Source organism: Rhincodon typus, unplaced genomic scaffold (genome assembly GCF_021869965.1).
Source record: "Rhincodon typus isolate 14 unplaced genomic scaffold, sRhiTyp1.1 hic_rhity00004460, whole genome shotgun sequence".
NCBI lineage: Eukaryota > Metazoa > Chordata > Chondrichthyes > Orectolobiformes > Rhincodontidae > Rhincodon > Rhincodon typus.
In genome coordinates, this window is record NW_025970098.1 from 5,055 (window position 1) to 10,809 (window position 5,755).

The 5,755-nt window shown below is 43.5% G+C and overlaps 1 long non-coding RNA gene across 1 annotated transcript in view; it reads right to left on the reverse strand.

Moving 5' to 3' along the window:
- Positions 1-535: 535 nt before the first annotated feature.
- The window catches only part of LOC125481947, a 7,354-nt gene continuing 2,134 nt past the window's right edge, over positions 536-5,755 (reverse strand). The window contains exon 3 of the long non-coding RNA XR_007261504.1: positions 536-1,332. This is a non-coding gene — a long non-coding RNA (uncharacterized LOC125481947). The remainder of the gene's footprint in view (positions 1,333-5,755) is intronic.

A 5,755-nucleotide genomic window follows, 5' to 3' on the forward strand; every position in this document is an offset into this window, starting at 1 on the left:
GGAATTTAAACAGGAAAATCTGGGAAAGTTGGGCACAGATTTGGGAGTTGATGAAATGTTTGAGGACTTTAGAGAGGGAAAGTTGGAGATGGGAAAGCAGTTTGCAAGAACAGTAGGAATCAAGCATTTGTTTCTTTGGAGGGAGTGATAATGACAGACTTGAAGTAACTCTCTTTATTGAGGGAATTTTAGCAATTTATAAGCGATTGAGAAGTTGTATGGCCAGCCGCTTAGTGGGAATCAAGTTGATGAAGCAAGAGATAGGTCTTGTGCACTGAGAGGACACAACTCATGGGAGAGGGAAAAAAAATGCATTGAACACTCAGGCAAGGTGGAGATTGAGTGGCAGTCTGACCCAAAGGATGATGTGTGTAAGTGAGTAAGGCAGCCGATCTGATTATCTCAATCTTAGAGACAATGAAGCTCCATGAGCTCCTCACATTTGTTGTTGGAGTTGAGGATGGAAGAGACAGGGACAGGGAGTGTGCTTCAGAAGGGACAAATTTAAGTTGGAGAAAAGAAAAACCCTTGATAAAATTTGTGATTAACACAAAGCTGATTTATTTGCCTTTACCTACAATATTCACATATATAACTGGACTGGAGTCTATTAGCACCAGCAGAAACAAACCCCAAAGAACACAGTCCAATGCTGAATGTGATTAACAGCTCAATCCAATCATGTGAGCTCGACAGCATTTCAGCAAGTGGGATAACTGAATGAAACTTCTCCCACACGGAGCAGGTGAATGGTCACTCCTCAGTGTGAATTCACTGGTGTACTGTGAAGTTAGGCGATTTCTTGAATTAAGTCTTGCATTGAACTGTATTTTTCAGTGAGAAACCAATGATGGAACACCAGTATAGACATTTAAATAGTCTTTCATCAGTGTGAACACATTGATGGGACAAAAATTCTGAGACTTCTAAGTCACCTGGCATAGCATTAACATTTAAACAGTCTCTCCCCAGCGTGAATTCACTAGCACATCAACAGGTTGGATAACTGAGCAAATCGCTTCCCACACTCAGAGTGAATGGTCCCTCCCCAGTGTGACTGTGCCACTGACTTTCCAAGTCAGAGGGGGAATTGAATTCGGTCTTCATATTTCTACAGTTTCACCCAAGTGTAACCGCACTGTGTCTCAACAGACCAGGCAATCTGCTGATTCCTTGTCCACACAGAAAACGTGCATGGTTTCTCCCGTCTGCTTTTTTCTTCCATGTTCAAAATTTAATGATATTCAGGTTACAATAAACTGGGTGACTATCAGATAGTGATGTCATGGTTCAGTTTAGTTTCCTGACTCCCGGTCCTCTCCTTGCTCGGTCCTATGAAAATGATTTAAGAAAGAAAAAAGTGAAAGAGGGAGCCCATAGAACCACAAAGGCAAATTGTGAGATTTCACAAGTTTCAAAATCTCCCCTCCCCCCACCGCATCCCAAAACCAGTCCAACTCGTCCCTGCCTCCCTAACCTGTTCTTCCTCCCACCTATCCCCTCCTCCCACCTCAAGCCGCACCTCCATCTCCTACCGACCAACCTCATCCCGCCCCCTTGACCTGTCCGTCCTCCCTGGACTGACCTATCCCCTTCCTAACTCCCTACCTACACTCACCTTTCCTGGCCCCATCCCCGCCTCTTCGACCTGTTTGTTTCCTCTCCACCTATCCTCTCCTCTATCCCTCTTCTATCCGCCTCCCACTCTCTCCCTATTTATTTCAAAACCCCCTTCCCCTCCCCCTTTTCTGATGAAGGGTCTAGGCCCGAAACGTCAGCCTCTCTGCTCCTATGATGCTGCTTGGCCTGCTGTGTTCATCCAGCCCTGCACCTTGTTGTCTCTTGTGAAATTGTTCTTTGTTCTTTAAGCTGAATGAGCCTGGTAATTTGTAAGATTGGCAATAAACTAACGTGACTGTGAAAGTTGTCATAAAAATCCATTGGTTCAGAGAAATAAATTTGCTACCCACATTAGGTGTCTTAGGGAGTAGACAGAAACAGAGAGGAAACTAGTGAAGTAGCAGAAACTTATTTTGATAACTCAACCAGAACTCTGACAGAATCTCCCAAGCCCTCAAACTCCATCAGTGTGAACGACCAAGGAGCAGCGTATTTGAACAAAAAAAACATTCAGGTTTGCTCCCAAACACACACTGGCATGACTAGTCTGACACCCAGGATTGGATGAGCAAGAAATTTCCACCCATTAAATACTGGGAAGACTGAAGCCATTGTCTTCAGTGCCAGCTACAAAATACACTCCCTCACCATAGATTCCGCCCCTCTCTCTAGCAACTGTCTGAGGCTGAACAGGCTGTTCGCAACCACGGTGAAATATTACACCCTACACATCCCCATCATCACTAGGACCGGCTGTTCCCACTTGAGTAATAAAAATAGACGATGTTGGAAATATTCTACAGGTCAGGCAGTGTCTGTGGAGAGAAAGAGAGTAAATCTTCCACCTCACAACAACCTTCATCAGAGCTGGGAAAGGCAGATATACCACAAGGTTTAAGCAAGTGAGTAGGAATTGGAGGGGAAAAAAAACGAAGGCTTTAGGATACAGCAGATCCACTTCAGTAAATTGCCAACTTTACCTCTGCCTCAGCTCAAATGTTTTTAAATCTCTCACCCTTTCCACTGTTACCTCTACTCTGTTCAATGCTGATACCTTCCTACCTAAACTCCTATGTTCCACTAAATATAAATAGGTAATCATCCAAACATGAATGCCCATGCCAGTACTCACAAAGTTCTTTTCACTGCCGATCATTTTGCCTATTGATCTACAAAGACTCCTACTTAAGCAATCCCTCAAATTTTAAAATTCACACCCTTGCTGTCCAGTCTTTCATGTTTTGTCTTGTTTTCTCTATTATGTTCAAAAGTGGTTTCCCAGAAATCCCTGTCATCCAGGATAGAAATTCACAACATTGCTTCCTTCTGACTGAGGATGAGTCATGTGATCATAGAGATCTACAGTACAGAAAAAGACCTTTCAGCCCATTGTGTCCACACCAGTCAAACACAACTACCTGTCTGTTCTAATCCCATTTCCCAGCACTTGTCCCAAAGCCTTGTATGCCTTGCTTTCACAAGTGCATATCTAAGTAACATTTGTGCCACAAAAATAGCCAGGCTGTGACCATTACCAGTAAGAAACAATCTATTCATTGCCCTTTGACATTCAATGGTATTTCCATCACTGAATCTCCCACTGTCAATATCCTTGGGGTTACCATTGACCAGAAACTCAAGTGGGCCTGCTACATGAACACAGCGAATACAACAGCAGGTCAGAGGCTAGGAATACTGCAATGAGTAACTCACTTCCTGACACCCCTAAGCCTGTCCATCTATAAGGCACAAGTCAGGAATGTGATAGAATACAGTCCATTTTTCTGAACGAGCACAGCGGCAACAACACTCAAGAAGCTTGATACCATCCAGGACAAAGCAAACAGCTTGATTGGCATCATATCCACAAGCATCCATTCCCTCCACCACCAATGCTCTGTAGCAGCAGTATGTACTATCTACGTGATGCACTGCAGAAATTGACCAAAGATGCTCAGACAGCACCTTCCAAACACATGACCACTTCCATCTAAAAAGGACAAGGGCAGCAGACACATGGAAACATCACCAATTGCATGTTCCCTTCCAAGCCACTCACCATCTTGACTTGGAAATATATCACTGTTCCGCTGCTATCGCTGGGTCAAATTCCTGGAAATCTCCCCCACTGTTTTCCCCCCCGCTTCAAATGACATTGTGGGTCAACCCACAGCAGGTGGACTGCAGTGGTTCAAGAAGACAGCTCACCACCACCTCAAGGGCAACTGTGAACAGGCAATAAATGCTGGCCAGCCAGTGACGCCCACATCCCTTGAATGGTTGAAAAAAATTCTTAGAAGTTATTACCATTTCTGCCTCTGCCACCCTTACAGGCAGTGAATTCAGATTCCCAACACCCTCTGGGTGAAAAGGTTTTTTCTCACATCTCCTTTAAATCTTAAGTGTATTCGTCCTGGTCATTGATCCCTCCATCAAGGGGAAAAATTCCTTCTTGTTGACCACATCTATGCCCCTCATAATTTTATATATCTCAATTATGTTCCCTCTCAATCTCCTCTGCTCTAGAGAAAACAATTCCACTGTGCCTAATCTCTTTTCATAACTGAAATTCTCCAGCCCAGGTAATATCCTGGTTAATCCCCTCTGCATCCTCTCCCGTGCTATCATATCCCTTGCATAATGTGGATTCCAAAACTGCAAACAATAGTCTTGCTGTGCCCTAACCAATGTTTTGTTAAGTTGCAGCATAACCTCCCAAAATCTGTGCCTTAGCTAATAAAAACAACTATCCCATATGCCTTGTTAACCTTTTTATCTACTTGCTGTGATACCTTAAGGGATCGGTGGACAAGAACATCCAGGTTCCTTTGATTCTTGGTACTTCGCAGGGTCCTACAAGTCTGACTGGAAATCTGAGTCAGAAAAATAAACACTCCTCAACCATCACCCTCGGCTTCCTGCCACTGAGCCAACTGTGAATCCAATTTGCCAAATTTCCTTGGATCCCATGGGCGCTTACCTTTGCTATCTCCATGTGGATGATTGACAGTAGTTTCTCCCTGCTGCACCTCACTATTGTTCTCAGAACTCATTTATGTTTCTAGATTCAGTTCCGTCAGCAACACCTCCACCAAAATAAAAGCAAAAAAAAAAAAAAAAAAAAAACAGCAGGGACAGAAACAGAAAATGCTTCAAGGAATGAGAAACAAATGACAGGGAATAGAAATAGAGTAGAATGTTAAAAATCGATATGCTCTCTAAAGTGCAAGAGAAATGGAATGCAATGCAGAAAATTAACATCCTGACTGTAAAAGATCATGTAGGAAAATAAAATTGGTAAGTCAGCAGCACATGGTGAAGGAATGGGCAATGGTGGAAACCTCGTTTAGCACTGGTCGGGAAATGCAAGAATAAAATAGTAGGCAGAGCTAAAATATATCTATTATTAGAAGCTGAGCAAGTTAGACATGGCAGAAAGAAGATCAATGAGGGCAAAGTTGAAACAGAGCAATGTTGGACATGGATTCAGATCGACAGTAAAGGAACTACACGAGCCCCGGAGCCAGTGAACATCTCACTTATGACAGAGCACAACACTGAAGTCTTTACCTTGTAGATAAATGGGCAAAAATACTCTGAACACAAACCGTCCTCAATTTTAAAGTCTCTCTCCGGAGCCTGCAGTTAGAAACACTGGGGTCAGAGAACAATCTCACAGTTAAGGAAATCCCCAGGGAGCGGGTGATATCACCGTGCAGTTGTTATTGTGTGATGACATCACACACAGGAACACAGAGCATGTGGGTCTGTGCGAACCAGAGATCATCACACATTGTGAAGGATGGGAAGGTCGCCGAGTGTGAATGGGGCAGAGGAGATTTACCAGAATAGTTCAAGGAACGAGGGATTTTAGTTGGCAAGGTTAATTAAGAAAGAATGAGATTGTTATCCTTGAACCCAAATAATTTGGAGGAGACAATTCTGAAGAAGAGTGACTGGACTCAAAAGACTCATTTTCATTCATTCACGGGATAAGGACATCGTTACCTAAGCCAGCATTTATTGCCTAATCATAATTGCCCACAGGGCAGTTAAGAGTCAACCACATTGGTGGAGTCGCATTTAGGCCAGACCAGGTAAGGATGGCAGTTTCCTTCCCTAAAGAACACTAGTG